A 16,666-nucleotide genomic window follows, 5' to 3' on the forward strand; every position below is an offset into this window, starting at 1 on the left:
CTGAGTAATCTGAAAACCACCTCAACAAAGGAAATGGACTTGCTACTTAAACTAGAAAAACACAACAAAGGAGTCAACCATATTACACCTGAAAGGCAAAAAAAATTATATAAAAACCGGAAATAACATCTTTTATTTTTGCTATCTCTAGAGATGTCTTTCCAGTATCCTAACCTTTAATAATTTTTTGACCAGGTTGAAATTAATTCCTGCCAGGAAGCATAGTTTCACCCACATGCATTTCCAATACTCTTAAATGTAAAAGCAAGTTCGGCCAACCAGCTATTTTTACAACCTTGCCACAAAGACTCACAAGTCCCCACAGAATGAAAATATTCATGCAGCTTTAAAGACTAATGTCAAGAGTGGGAAAAAACACAAGACAAAGCAAGAGATCGTGGAAAAAAAATTGTGCTAAAAAGAATGAATTTATAAAAAATCTTTATTTATGCAACGAAGCTACATAGAACCAAGATATTGTATCAGATGGTGTCCAAAGCTATACTTTATTCCAAGATCTATAAATACTGGCCAACAGAAAGGTTTAATTTGGCTGTGAAGAAATGTAATTTTTCCACTAAACTATGGGCAGTGGGGAGAGGAGATCATGCTCATAAAGTGGTATGATTGGAAAAGTAACCCTTTAATCGAGGTAAGAACTCTAAACTATTCTTATTTAACCTAAGATACAGTTTACCCTCTATCTTTCACTCAAGGGAATTAAAAAAAAATTCAAGAGTTGATCTGATATGCAGTATCAAACACAGTACACGGAAAACACAAAATAAATAAGCTTCTTTCAACATCATATAGCAACCTAGCCCTTAGCAGTTCAAGGTCTTCCACCAGTGAAATATAATACATCCTTTGGAAGTTTAAAACATTAATGCAAATTCCAACGTGGGTTGAAAACAATTGTTGATTAGAGTAAACACATTATGGTATTTCATCATTGTATTTCTATATCAGAATGAGAGCTCATCACATAACATTTCTATTCTACCAAGAATGATTTTATTCCCCATTCTTTTTTACTAGTTTAAGGACAAAAGTAGGGCAGAAGAAAGTCTTTTCCCTAAAAACACTTGAAAATACGCATTCTTGGAATTTAAGTACTTCTGCCTTTCCCTCCTCCAAAAAAGACTCAAACTACAAAAACAAGTTTACATCTAAGAAATGTTAAAATTTAATAAATACTAACAGGGGCACCTGGCTGGCTCAGTCAGCAAAGCATATGGCTCTTAATCTTGGGGTTGTGAGTTCAAGCCCCACGCTGGGTGTAGAGATTATTTAAATAAGTAAACTTTTAAAAAATACTGATAATGTTATGCCAAGGGAATTTATGAAGGGCCTTTTAAAGGGTGCAGCATTGAGCCTGGGTGGCTCAGTTGGTTGAGCTTCTGACCTCAGCTCAGGTCATGATCTCACGATCTCTGAGTTCGACCGCCGCATTGGGCTCTGTGCTGACAGCTCAGAGCCTGGAGCCTGCTTTGCATTCTGTGTCTCCCTCTCTCTCTGACCCTCCCCCATTCATGCTCTGTCTCTCTCTGTCTCAAAAATAAAATAAAACATTAAAAAAAATTTTTAAAGGGTGCAGCACAGGACCTGGGACAATTATTCTGAGCATCAGTTCAGAAGGTGTGTAGAGGGGTAGCTCTCTGAGGGAAAGAGGGCACCCGGAGGGCTTCTGAATGACCACAACTTCCCCGTAACTGTAAGCATCTTCATTAGGAAATATGTAAGACATTGTTGCTGTATACTAACCTCTGCCAATAAGTGCTGTACGTATTAAGTAAAATACCTCTTCCAGCTAACTCATACCTCTTTACCCTGCCCTTGCCCACTTGTGGATGGTGATGGTGGTGGGGGGTCGATGGTGGTGATGGAGCCGCTGATGGTGGGGGAACAGCAACATGCTCCAGGAAAGATACACGGTGAGGACTCACTGTCCCATACAAGGGAGAAGCCCTAGGCAATGGTAACAACCAGTCTTGTGGGGTTGTGCTTCCCAAACGTGCAAGGGGCACACCGCTGCTCTTCACTGTACACCCACCCACACACTTCTATTCGTCTTATACTTTTTATGACATAAAGGGACCTGTGCACTATAGCCCTGAAAGGGGAAATGTTAAGTATGAAAAGAGAAAATGTTTTAAGGCCACCAGCTCTCTGTAATGCCTTAAAGTGTTGTTTATTAAACACATAGAATAAAGCCAAGAATGCTTCTTATATCTTGGGTGAAAAAAACAAGGTAACAGAGGAAAAGAATAGAGACTATCTGGACTCTAGGTCTAGGATCTGTGTTGTGCCACGATGCCTACTTGGCTCGTAAGGGAAGGAATATGGCCCCTGAAAGCCTTACAATAAATGGGTGAAGGCAGAAGCTGCCATCAAAGATGCCTCTCACCTCAGCTCGGCAACAGAACTGGCCAGATCCAAGAGGATTTTCCTAAGTATTCTCTCCGCTTCTCTGCAAGAAGACTTTCCCATCTATACCGTCCCATTCTTAACCAAAATTGTCATGATACAATTCTCTTTACTCTTTTGTAAAATGTATAGGTGACCAGGGTACTCAGTCTTGTGAATGACCATTTCCTAAAAGCATGTGGTATCACTTTAGAAACCCCCCCAACAGGGGTCAGGTGTCCTTCCCAGGTATTTCACCTCTGCCACAGCACTTACTACACCGTGTTACAACACCACGTGCCTGCGACCCCAGGACAAAAGGCTTTCAGAGCACAGAGTAGCGTCTGGTCACTGTTAACATACCTAGCACCAAGAACAGACACTTGCTCATACAGAGATGCTCAGTGGATTATTTACTGAAGGAGTAAGAACAAGATATTGGAAGGAGCATGGCCCACTAAAAAGAAATGGATTTGGGATTTCCAATTCTAGTTCTAGAATGTCACTCACTTGCTTGATGTATAATCCTGAATAAGGTATACCAAACACGGCCAATAATAATCCTTATCTACCACCATCACGATCATCTATCAAAATGCCACCACAGTAAATATTTGGATTTTCTCAACTTCATTCCTTCCCTTTGGAGAGATCTGAAAGCTTAAAACGAATTCCTAGTTTCCCACACACAAAAAGTTGTGCAAGGAACTGGCATAAAAGGTATTGAGAGGCTATGAGCCCAATGAGGCTGGGGTCACCTTCCTGAGACCCTTAGCAGTTAGCCAGGAGCGGCTGAAAAAGTGAAGCTTTGATGCAGCAACGTCCATTCTCAGGTGTCATGAAAGGAGTGAGCGTCAACAGCTTCTGGATATGACCTCTACAATCTTGGACTGAGGCTTCAGGTGACCACTGCCAACTTTCCTGGCTCTGCAGGACAACTGAAAAAGCATGCTGCCAGCTTAGCTGCAGGGAAAGCTTCAGAGGGAGCAGCTTCCCATATGGGTCAGTTCTCTGAACTGTTACGGGAGTCCTCCTGGGGCCGAGCCTAGGATACGACCTTCAGTCTTTCCATTATTTCATAAGCACCTAATTCCCAGTAATAGATCATATGTAGGCTGGTTTCTGTTTCTCTCAAATGGTTCCGACTGATATAAAAAGCACTGTTTTCTGTATACCTCATGATTTACCAGGTACTTTATTCATTGTATTCCACATAACTCTCAAGACAAGGAGGGTAGGTAACAAGGTAGAAAGTATTAGTAAGCCCCTTGTAAAGAGGAAGACACTAAGGCTCAAAATGATTGATTAATCTGCCCAAGGCACATGGCAAAATTAACATTAATATCCATGTCTGGCTCCAAAACTTGTTTTTCTACACAGCCAAATTGGACAAACATAAAATGGGGTATAGCCATATTTACCTTCTCCAAAGTAAATTTAAAAAAAGAGATAGATAAAACAGAAAAGCAGCAATCAGAGGACAGAATATTGGTCTGTCTAGGTAACCTTGGGTCAAGGACTTAGCCACAAAGTACAGTTTGAACAGATTACGTATAATAAGATCCTTCCAGGTCTAAAATTCTATAGTTTGAAATGCAAAATGAAAACACACTTTGAGCAATTCTAAATACAGGCTACACGCGCACACACACACGCAGGTAAAAGCACTAATAGAAACACAGGTGGCAATAGGAAGCTACAGAATTCAGTGTGTTATTACTATACCTCAATGCTCAATGAAACAATTTAAAAAGTAATCTGTGGAAAATTTTAGATTAGCTACTGACTACAAAAATTATTTTCATTCAATTAGTCATATGAAAATACAAAACAGGAGTCTACAAATTAAGTTGAAGCTAACACAAACCTTTAAAGAAGCTTAACAAAATCTAATTATTGGAATGCCTCACTTAATAGTCAATAAACAATGTGACATCAATTTTAAAGTATTAATAAAGTACTAGCTTTGTTTAGGGGCAGCTGGGTGGCTCAGTCAGTTGAGCATCCAACTCCTGATTTTAGCTCAGATCATAATCTCACGGTTGGCAAGTTCAAGCCCCGAGTCAGGCCCCACGATGGGTAAGGAGCCTGTCTGGGACTCTCTCTCTCTCTCTGCCCCTTCCCTGCTTGTAATTGAATGCGCACTCCCTCTCTCTCAAAATAAATAAATAAACTTTTTTTTTTTTTTAAAGGGAAGTTTAAAAAGATAATAGCAGCCATTAACATTCAAAGTAACGGATCAATAAGAAAATGTGTACCATAAAACATAATTAACTTGTCAAATAAGAAGCCTCGGTAATATTTACAGTTGATAATAATCTGGTTAATGAGACACAAACTTGCCATAACTGCTAATTATAAAATGTCATTCCCCAAAATAAAAACATTTTAAACAGCAAGAGAAAAATGTCCTTATAAATGAACATTTATTACTTTTAATGCTGCAACAAAAAATAGATTTTTGTGCCAACTCCAATCAACTGGTAGTAGCTGCTTGGAAAGGACTGAGAAGGGTCTCCAGGGGCAGAGTTAGGGCTCGGTGTCTCAGATTTGCCATATTTGGCCCTGGACTCCGAAAAGGAGAATGTCAGGCTGACATCAACGTACCTACACACGTAACAGACTAGACTAAGAAGCAACAGACCTATGCGCTATACTCTCATAATGTCAAACTTCCTAAGAAAATACAACAGACATCTAGAATTCGAATGTTTAGCCTTATCCCTGCTAATAAAATTTGTGGTCAAAGTACAAAAACTGGAATGAAGAAAAAGTTCTTCAAATGCCAGGGTAATTTATTTTTTAATGTTTATTTTTGAGAGAGAGAGAGAGAGAGAGAGAGAGAGAGAGAGAGAGAGAGAGAGAACATGGGGGAGGGGCAGAGAAAGAGGGAGACACAGAATCCGAAGCAGGCTCCAGGTTCAGAGCTTGTCAGCCCAGAGCCTAATGTGGGGCTAGAACCCATGAACCATGAGATCGTGACCTGAGCCAAAGTCAAACGCTTACCCGACTGAGCCCCCAGGTACCCCATCTTTTTTTTTCTTTTCCTTAAGTTTATCTACTTACTTTGAGAGAGGGTGTGATAGGTGTCGGGGAGGGACAGAGAGGGAAACAGAGGGAATCCCAAGCAGGCTCTGCACTGTCAGCACAGAACCCACTAACCTGAGATCATGACCTGAACCAAAGTAGGACACTCAACCAACTGAGCCACCCAGGCACCCAGCCAGGGTAACTTTCTATTGTATTTTCCCTTCTCTCTTTAGTATTCCTCTTCCGAGCACAGCTGGCTCTTGAACATCATGGGCTTGATGTGCAGGGGTCCACTTATAAGTGGATTTGTTTCAATAAAAACAGCATATAAATGTATTTTCTGTTCCTTATGATACACTTAATACATTTTTTTTCTCTAGCTTACTTTATCGTAAGGAGACAACATACAATACGGATAACATACAAAATGTTAATTGCCTGTTTATGTTATCAGTAAACCTTCCAGTCAACAATAGGCTATTAGTAGTTGAGTTTTTGGAGAGTCAAAAGTTATACACGGACATTTTACTGTGCAGAGGATTGGCACCCCACACCCCTGCACAACTCAAGGGTCAACTCTACTACAAGTTCGACAAATGGGCTGAACGAATCACAAAATAGACACAGCTGCTGATGAAATAAGTCACCAAAGTATTATATCACAGAATTCTCCAAATAAGCCACACAAAAGGGCTAAGAAATAAAAGAATGACACCAAGTGAACAGAAATCACCAACTTCTGTTACTAGGAACTCCATAAGGAGAACAGAGAGAACAGAAGGACAACACAGGGACACCTGGGTGGCTTAGTCGGTTAAGTGTCCGACTTTGACTCTGGTTATGATCTCATGGTTCGTGAGTTCAAGCACTGCATCAGACTCTCTGCCGACAGCGCAGAGCCTGCTTCAGATCCTCTGTCTCCCTCTCTCTCTGCCCCTACCCTGCTTGCGCTCTCTCTCTCAAAAATAAAAATTTTAAGGGACGCCTGGGTGGCTCAGTCGGTTAAGCGTCTGACTTCGGCTCAGGTCATGTTCTCATGGTTCATGAGTTCAAGCCCCACATCGGGCTCTGTGCTGACAGCTCAGAGACTGGAGCCTGCTTCAGATTCTGTCTCTCTCTGCCCCTTCCCCACTCATGCTCTTTCTCAAATATAAATAAAACATTAAAAAAAAATTTTTTTTAAATAAAAATTTTAAAAATAATAAAATTACTAAAATAAATAAAGAACACAGAAACAGTAATCTTAGACGAAAACACTCCTGAGCTGAAAACAAAATAAAGGTTCTCCCTCACTTCAACATATTTACCAAAAATAAACAAAATGGTTACTGAAATAAGTCCAACATGTAGACGTAGTCTGGTAAAATTTCAGAACACCAATTCTAAAGGAGAAAAGCTTCCAGAGGACAAAACATGTTACCTACAAAAGAGTGAGAATCAGACTGACATCAGACTTCTTATCAACAACACTGAATTCCAGAAGACAATGAGGCAATTGCTCCAAAGTTCTGAGAGGAAACTATTTTGAACCTAGAAATCTATAAAAAGCCAAACTAGCATTCAAGTGTGATGGTAAAATAGAGACATTTTAAGGCAGGCAAAGATTTAGAAAGTTCACCACCCACAGACGCTTGCTGAAAAAAACTTTGATAGCGACACATTTCAGCAAAGCAAAACACAAATGTAATTCAAAAATAAAGATAACTTGGATACAAGAAACGGTAGCAAGAGAACAAATGAGTAAAACGAAGATATAAACCTTAAAAAGCAGCTATGTAATGTAAGATGGACTTATATGTAATAAGTACTGAGAACAGTGTCTGGTACGATGTGCTGTTATTAAGTCATCACTACTTAACTCAAAAATTCCAGAACAAAATGCTGTATAATGTCAACATTGGAAGGTAGAGGACAGGGAAGACAATGTACGCTCAATGTTTTTCCTTATTCTAAGGGGAGAATAACTGGTGGGAAAATATAGGGTTAACCGCGTCCATTTAAACGTAAGGTATATTTTTTCCTTTATTGACTTAAAAGATTTTCCCATTACAAATTATTTTAACAAAACTTAATAGAAAACAGGCAAAAGGTTTAAACAGAAAAGGAAATATAAGGTGGCCTCTATAAAAAAGCCACGCTATTGTAAGAAATGTAAAATAAAACTATACCAAGGTATCATTTTTTTTTACCTATTAGATTAGTAAGGATCAAAAGCCTGATAGTAGGAGCGCCTGGATGGCTCAGTCGGTTGGGCGTACGACTCTTGGTTTCGGCTCAGGTCATGATCTCACAGTTCGTGTTTGAGCCCCACATTGGGCTCTGCGCTGACAGTGCGGAGCCTGCTTGGGATTCTATCTCTCCCTCTCTCTCTGCCCCTCCCCCCCCCCCCCCCCCCGCCAAAAGTAAATAAATAAACTTAAAAAAAAGGCCTGATAGTAAACGTATTGGAAAGGGATTAGGCACTCATTCACTGATGGTAGGTATAAACTGGTACCTTATCTGAGGCAGGCAATTTGGCAATGTTTATCAAAATTACAATGTACAACCTTGAGACCCCACAATTGTGATTCTAGGAATCTATCCTAAATATAGATACTCTGTTCATACATGCACTAAATGATATGCACTCTGCAGAATTGTGGAACAGTTAAAGGATGATAAACCCAGTCCTCCACCAGTATATAGGGGTCAAATTATAGTACAAACTGTGGAATACAATGCAGTCAGTAAAAGAAAGTAATAATATGGAAGGATCTCCAAGACAAATGAGAAAAAAAGCAAGGGCCAGGAAAAGTAATACAGTGCATCAGAAGTCTTCAAAAGGTGAACTTGAACCCCTCTGTGAGTACATGAAGACATTCCATGGGACACAGCAACACAGGTTTAAGGAAGCTGATTTTTTTTTTAAGTGATGAAGACTTTTTTTAAGTTTATTTATTTTGAGAAAGAACGTGTGCATGAGCAGGGGAGGGGCAGAGACAGAGTTAGAGAATCCCAAGCAGACTCCCCACAGTCAGCACACATCCCAACACAGGGATCCAACCCATGAACTATGAGATCATGACCCGAACCAAAATCAAGAGTCAGTTAGATACTTAACCAACTCTACCCATGCAACCTGACTGATATATTTAATAAGCTATATGCCCAATGTGGGGCTTGAACTCATGACCCTGAGATCAAGAGTCACATGCTCTACCAACTGAGCCAACCAGGCACCCCCCTAAAGAGATCAATTTTTATTTTTATTTTTAGGAGATCAATTTTCATTTACTTTTTAAAATGTTTATTGATTTTGAGAGAGAGCGGGCCTGCATGCATGCAAGCAGGGGGAGGATCAGAGAGACAGCACAAGAGAGGATCCCAAGCAGTCACCACACTGTCAGTGCAGAGCCTGACAAAGGGCTCAGTCTCACAAAAAACTGACTGAGCCACCCAGGCGCCTCCAGGAGACCAATTTTTAGATCAACTTCCTCAGATACTAGTTCCTGTTCTGCCTGAGAACTAGCACAAGGTAGAGGCATCTGGCTGACCCTTCTTTTCTCATTTCCACGACCCTCTTATCTCTCTACCACCTTCAACCTTACAGTGAAACACAACCCTGGAGAGTAAAAACCAAACAAACACACAATATAATCTCTAAGAAGCCACTTTAACCAAAACATCAGAAACATACACAGTGGGTTTTGTGTCTTATACATATTTCAGTTACAAAAGAAGTGTGGTATTAGCATTGGGGTATTTGGGTATTGGGATGTTATGGATTCAGAAATATTTAAGACTGTGGCATTTCATGTCTCCCTACCAAATTGATAATGAACAATTTCCATTTAAAGACTTCACTTTTGGGGGCGCCTGAGTGGCTTGGTCAGTTAAGCATCTGACTCTTGATTTCTCCACACTGGGTATGGAGCCTGCTTGAGATTCTCTCTCTCCCTCTGTCCCTCCCCAACTGAATGGTGGTCAAAAAATACCATCACCCTAGGGCACCTAGGTGCTTCAGTAGGTTAAGCATCCAACTCTTGATCTCAGCTCAGGTTATAATCTCATGGCCATTAGCTCGAGCTCTGCATCGGGTTCTGCACTGACATCGTGGAGCCTGCTTGGAATTATCTCTTGCTCTCTTGCTCTCTCTCTCTCTCTCTCTCTGCCCTTCCCACTCTAGTGCTCTCTCTCAAAATAAATACACTTCAAAAAGATGGGGTGCCTAGGTGGCTCAGTCGGTTAAGCATCTAACTTTGGCTCAGGTCATAACCTCACAGTTTGTGGGTTTGAGCCCCGCACTGGGCTCTGTGCTGACAGCTCAGAGCCTAAAGCCTGCTTCGGATTCTGTGTGTCCCCCTCTCTCTGGCTTTCTCCCGCTCACACTCTGTCTCTCTCTCTCTCTCTCTCTCTCTCTCTCAAAAATAAACATTAAAAAAATTTTTTTTAAATAACATGTCCACTATACTTCACTACAAAATAATTTTTTAAGACATTAAAAAAAAAAAAAAATCACACCTGAGAAAACAGTCCCAAGAAAACAAAACAAAACAAAAAAACAGGTGCCAAGCTAGCTCAGTCAGTAGAGCATCAACTCTTAATCCCAGGGTCTCTTAATCCCACGGTTCTGAGTTCAAGCCCCATGTTGGTTATAGAGCCTATTTAAAAATGAACAAAAAAGAAAAGAAAGAAAAGAAGAAAACAAGGAGTGTAAAAACTAACAAGACCATCACAGCAAGACTCCAAGCATTGTCAAAAGTCTATCTTAGAAATCAGAAGGAAATGGCTGCCTTGGATATGCATAGTACTCACTAAAACCGCAAAAAAGAGACTCCAAAAAAGTCAGTGTGATTTAGCTGCCTGGTCTGTCAATGAAGACTGGCTTGACCATTAAGGTTTACTGGTGATCATTTTCCAGGATTGAATAAATGAAATCTGTAGTTCCAACAATCTGATGAAAATATATTCAATAAATATCAATTTACATATATTTAAATATATTTTAAGTATATACATAAAATTCATAATCTTCCCAGACATAAATTTAAAATGTAAAGGCTTATTTATTTATTATTGGGTTTTTTTTATGTTTATTTATTTATTTTTGAGAGAGAGCACATGAGTAGGGGAGGGGCAGAGAGGGAGAGAGAGAATCCCAAGCAGGCTCCATGCTGTCATCACAGAGCCCAACATGGGGCTCGATTTCACAAACTCCAGGATCATGATCTGAGCCGAAATCAAGAGTCAAGACACTTAACCAACTGAGCCACCCAGGCACCCCTAAAATGTAAATGTGTATTTAAATGAACATTATTTCAACTTCCTCCAACATTTCTGAATATATTAGTTTAAATAAGGTCCTAGGGGGCCTGGGTGGGCAGCTAAGGTCTGACTTCAGCTCAGTTCATGATCTCACCGTTCTTAAGTTTGAGCCTCTCACTGGGTTTTGTGCTGACAGCTCAGAGCCTGAAGCTTGCTTCGGATTCTGTGTCTCCCTCTCTCTCTGCCCCTCCCCTGCTGGCTCTCTAGCTCTTAAAAATAAACATTTTTTAAAAACTTAAATGAGGTCCCTATGATGGTTAATTTTGTGTCTCAAATTGGCTAGGCTAACCATTGCTCTCATTCGAAATATAATCTAGGTGTTGCTCCCAAAATATTTGGTAGATGTGATTAACATCAGCTGAATCTAAGCAAAAGAGAGTGTCCTCAATAATCTGGGTGGGCCTCATCTAAACAGGTGAAAGTCCTCATGAGCAAAACTGTATTGCTCTGAGGAAGAGATTCCACCAACCAGCCTACCAGTCAAGATTTCCAGCCTCTACAATCATATAAGCCAATTACTTGCAATAAATCTATTTATGATTTACATAACCAGTTGGAAATTATATAGGTGTGTGTAAGTACACAGGAGGTATGTATGTGTGTGTGTGTGTATGTGTATATGTATACGTATAAAATCTACAACTGGTTCTGTTTCTCTGTATATATACGTATAAAACCTACAACTGATACAATTTCCAATAGATAAAAGAGTAAGAAGTACAATTAACAGTCATTTGTTAGGTGTTGTTGGTGTTACTGTGCTTCTCAGAAAATGAGACCACGAAGGACTCTAATCACTGGTTAATAAACCTCTTCCAAGTCTGGTGGTTTCAAATTCTCTTCTTTCAGCAAAACTGAAGGAGGACCTAATTGAATTGTCAGCTACTAAACCATTATTAAAAATCACTTTTGATGAAAGTCTGCTATATGATTTTTCACATACAACTCAGAAGAACCAAGAAAGAGACACTTGTAAGCTCTGAGGGCAGAGATTTCTGTTGCTTTGTTCACTGCTTATCCCTGGAGCTTAGAAGGGTCCAGAACATAGTAGGAGCTCAAAGTACATTCGAAAAATGAATAAATGAGCAAAATTCCACCATTCTCATCTAATAACTTACATGAAAACATTTTGTCAAGTTACATCTATAAACCCAAAAATCACAAAGAGAAAATGCCAAACCCTGTCTCATTCTAGCAATGGGTTACATTTACACAAGCATTCATTAACTAATTGGGAGTGAGAGGAAACCCCATCTATCTTGTTAAGAGATGATTTCTGGTAAAAATGTATTTTTATGTGTAATAATTATCATATTTTTAATAATACTAGTACTATAATAAATCCAAAAGAAATTTTTAAGACTCTGAGCCTAATGAATGCAGGAAATATAAATGTTTTTAATTTTTATTTATACATTTTGTTGCAGAGAAGGATATGATGATGAATAAAACTTTCATGCATAAAATACATTAGGCTAAAATTCTGTGGAGAAAACAAAATGGAAAGGAGCTCAAGGAAAAAAAAGGATCACATAAAATTTCAAACTGTTAGAACTGGTTCTCCCTATTTTTAACCTGTGATGGTGGGCAAATTTTTACATTCTTTCTTTTCCACTGGAATACTTTATTTATTGTTTATTTTTTTAGAGTAAGTGAGTGAGACAGAGAGAGAGAGAGACAGGGAGGGGCAGAGAAGGATCCAAAGCAGGCTCTACACTGACAGCACAGAACTCAATGTGGGGCTCACGCTCAGGAACCGCAAGATCATGACCTTAGCAGAAGTCAGTCGCTTAACTAACTGAGCCACCCAGGTGCCCCTCCACCAGAATACTTTAAAGTGTGATATAACAATTTATTTTTAAACATCACTGTTTACAACATACGAAATATTACATCTTTGCGGCTATTTTAATTTAAGTAAGCTCTACACCCATCATGGGGCTTGAACTCACAACCCTGAGATCAAGAGTCATATACTCTACTGAGCCACTGAGCCAGCCAGGCACCTCCACAACTATTTTAAGCTTTAGATATCAACTTTGTATTTTTTTCATTTTTTTTATTTGAATAAAATTGGCACACAATGGTACATTAGTTTCAGGTGTACAATATAGTGATTTGACAAGTTCACCACAAATGTAGTTATCATCCATCACCATACAACCAATTACAATATCACTGACTATATTCCTTCTGCTGTCTTTTATTCCCATGATATATTCCTTCCATAACTGGAAGCCTGCATCTCCCACTCCCCTTCACTAATTTTACTCATCTCTCCACCCCCACCCACTTCTGACAACCATCAGTTTTTTCCTCTATATTTATAGCTCTGGTTCTGCTTTTTGTTTATTCCTTTGTTTTTAAGATTCCCATATGAGTGAAATCACATGGTATTTGTCTTTAACATTTCACTTAGCCTAATACTCACTAGCTCCATCCATGTCGTCACAAATGGCATGATCTCATCCTTTTTTAAGGCTGCATAATATTCCTATGTGTGCGTGGGGGGGGGTGCACGCGTGCATGTGTTGTTGTGTGTTATGTGTGTACATCTTCCTTATCCATCCATCATTGGGATACTGAGTTACTTCCATATCTTGGCTATCATAAATAATGCTGCAATAAACACTGGGGTGCATATATCTTTTTGAATTAGTGTTTTTGCTTTCCTTGGGGAAGTAGGCAGTATTACTGGATTATACGGTATTTCTATTTTTAAATTTTTAAGGAATCTCCATACTGTTTTTCACAGTGGCTGTACCACTTTACATTCCCACCAACAGTATACAACAATTATATGTCAACTTTACAGGGACACCTGCATGACTCTGTCAGTTGGGCATCCAACTCTTGATTTTGGCTCAGGCACGATCTCACAGTTTGTGAGTTCGAGCCCATCAGGCTCTGCACTGCAGAGACTGCGTGGGACTCTCACTCTCTCTCTCTCCTTCTGTTCCTCTTTCTCTACCTCTCTCTCTCAAAATAAATAAACTTAAAAAAAAAAAAGATGTCAACTTTACAGTGTATAGGAGAGTAAAGGTTTTTTTTAAATAATTAAGGGAGGGGCGCCTGGGTGGCTTGGTCGTTTAAGGGTCTGACTTCGGCTCAGGTCGTGATCTCACGGTCCGTGAGTTCGAGCCCCGTGTCAGGCTCTGTGCTGACAGCTCAGAGCCTGGAGCCTGTTTCAGATTCTGTGTATCCCTCTCTCTCTGCCCCTCCCCTGTTCATGCTCTGTCTCTCTCTGTCTCAAAAATAAATAAACGTTAAAAAAAATTTTGTTTTTTATAAATAATTAAGGGAAATAATTTTGAGAGCAAAAAACATAAAAACCACTATACTGTGCCATCGTTTTTGTTTAAAAAAAAAAAAAAGGTTGGGAAAATGCATGTATACACATGTATACTATTTCCTTCTATATACATTGACTTTCCTCTAGAAAAGACACCGGAAACTAGTAACAGTGATGATCTGTGGGGGAGATTTAGGGCTTTGGAGACTTGATGTGGGGAGTTTTTACACTATACTTTGGTACCCTTTAAATGTTAGCCCATATTCAAATATTACCTTTCAAAAAAATTTTTTTAACAAGTAAAATAAATAAAACGTGAAGAAACAAAAAAAATGTGAAGGCAAGTATTACAAGACTACAAATAGGATGAATGCTTTCCTAAAAAGAAGAAAATCTGATAAAACCAATACAAGGAAAGGAAGGAGGGAGAAAACACACACAGGAGTTAAAATAAAATATGATTAAATACAAAAGAATTAAATATCCTTACTGAAGTTAGAGACCCTCGGAATGGGTTTAAGGAGACCAAAAAATGAAAACAAAATTAATCCAGCTGTAAGTGGATTAAAGAGATATGACACTCCAGATTAAAAATAAAAGGATTTGGGGCGCCTGGGTGGCTCAGTTGGTTAAGGGTCCGACTTCAGCTCAGGTCACGATCTCACAGTCCGTGAGTTTGAGCCCCGCGTCGGGCTCTGGGCTGATGGCTCAGAGCCTGGAGCCTGCTTCTAATTCTGTGTCTCCCTCTCTCTCTGCCCCTCCCCCATTCATGCTCTGTCTCTGTCTCAAAAATAAATAAACATTAAAAAATAATAATAATAAAAAAAAAGGATTAAAAAATGTATAAACTAGGGTGGCTCAGTCAGTTAAGTGTTGGACTCTTGACTTCAGCTCAGGTCATGATCTCAAATTTGTGGGATTGAGCCTCCCATCAGGTTCCGTGCTGACAGTGTGGAGTCACTTGGGACTCTCTGTCCCTCTCTGCGGGGCTCGAACCCCACAAACCACCAGATCATGACCCGAGCCTAAGTCAGATGCTCAACCAACTGAGCCACCCAGGCGCCCTGGGTAGGCATAGAGATTACTTTAAAAAATAATAAATTACCTCAATTTTTTTTAAAAAAGGACTTACTATAAAACACGAAAGAAAACAAACAAATCTGACTTTTTCCCTCTCCATTCTTTGTTTTCTTCCCAGCGTATGATAGCATCACTTTGCCAAGGTCCATATAAAGTTCTATTAGGATTTTGACTGGAATTTCATCAATCTTATAGATATATTTGGGAAAAATTTAAACATTTACAACATTGAATACTATTTTCAATAACAAGCTACTGAATTTACAACTTCTACATTTTCCCGTTTCATTAATTGTTGCTTTTATATTTAATAATTCCTTCCCTCTTTTGGATTTATTTTCTTTTTCTCTTCTATCTCAATGCCTGGCTTTAAATTACTTCCAGTCCTTTTTTTCAAGGTGTGCTTTCAGTCTTCAAATTTTCTTTTTCTTTCTTTCTTTCTTTCTTTCTTTCTTTCTTTTTTTCAATTTATTAATTTTGAGAAACAGAGTGAGCAGAGGAGGGAGAGAGGGATGGGGAGAGGCAGAGAGAGACAGAGACAGAGACAGAGACAGAGAGAGAGAGAGAGAGAGAGAGAGAGAGAGAAAATCCCAAGTAGGCTCCATACTGTCAGCACAGAGCTGGAAGCAGGGCTCGATCCCACAAACCATGGAATCATGACCAAAGCCAGAATCAGGGTCAGACCGTTAACCAAGTGAGTCACCCAGGCACCCCTGATGTATTTAAATTTTCTTTGGAGTGTCACTCTGGCCTCATCCTACAGGTTTTTAAGATATAGTACTTTCATTGTCATTCATCTTGGAATCACTTGCTACTGAAGATTTTATTTCTCCTTTAGCACAAAAGTTGGCTATAAGCATGTTTTTTAAATTTCTAAATTGGATACTCACATGGCTTGTTATCCTTTTATTGTTGTTTACTTCATAGCCTTGTAGACAGAATGTTACTTGTGCATTCCTATTTTTGGTATTTGTTAAAAGGTTTTCTTTGGGCCTCATTTATAGATGAATGTTATAACAGTCTGTCTTTTAACAGGAGAATTTATCCCACTCACATTTTTTGTCATTTGATATGTGTGGCCTCATTTTGGCCATCTTGGTATTTATTTACCTTATTGTTCTTTATCCATCTTCTCTTGAGTTGGGGCCTATTTGGGACCATTTTAAACTCATCTATTAATCTAGTAACACAAGTGAAGTAAAATCAATGTATTTTTCCATTGGTTATCCTTAAATCAAGATATAGTGAATATAGTAATCTATTATTCAACATAACTGAGGGGCACCTAGGTGGCTCAGTTGGTTGGTTAAGCGTCGGACTTTGGCTCATGTCATGATCTTGTGTCTTAGCTCATGGGTTCAAGCCCCATGTTGGGCTTTGCACTGACAGCGTGGAGCCTGCTTTGGATTCTGTGTCTGCCCCTCTCTCTGCTCTTCCCCTGCTCCTGGTGTGCTCCCTCTCATCTCTCTCTCAAAAATAAACATTAAAGGGGCGCCTGGGTGGCTCAGTTGGTTAGGCGTCCAACTTCAGCTCGGGTCATGATCTCATGGTTTG

The 16,666-nt window shown here is 39.4% G+C and overlaps 1 protein-coding gene and 1 non-coding gene across 4 annotated transcripts in view; both read right to left on the minus strand.

Moving 5' to 3' along the window:
• The window catches only part of MTA3 (metastasis associated 1 family member 3), a 223,989-nt gene that overhangs the window by 137,151 nt on the left and 70,172 nt on the right, over positions 1–16,666 (minus strand). The window lies entirely within an intron of this gene.
• Positions 8,581–8,653, minus strand: TRNAK-CUU. The gene has a single exon. It is a non-coding gene; the product is annotated as a tRNA-Lys (tRNA).

The sequence above is a fragment of the Prionailurus bengalensis genome, chromosome A3 (genome assembly GCF_016509475.1).
Source record: "Prionailurus bengalensis isolate Pbe53 chromosome A3, Fcat_Pben_1.1_paternal_pri, whole genome shotgun sequence".
In the NCBI taxonomy this organism is placed as follows: Eukaryota; Metazoa; Chordata; class Mammalia; order Carnivora; family Felidae; genus Prionailurus; species Prionailurus bengalensis.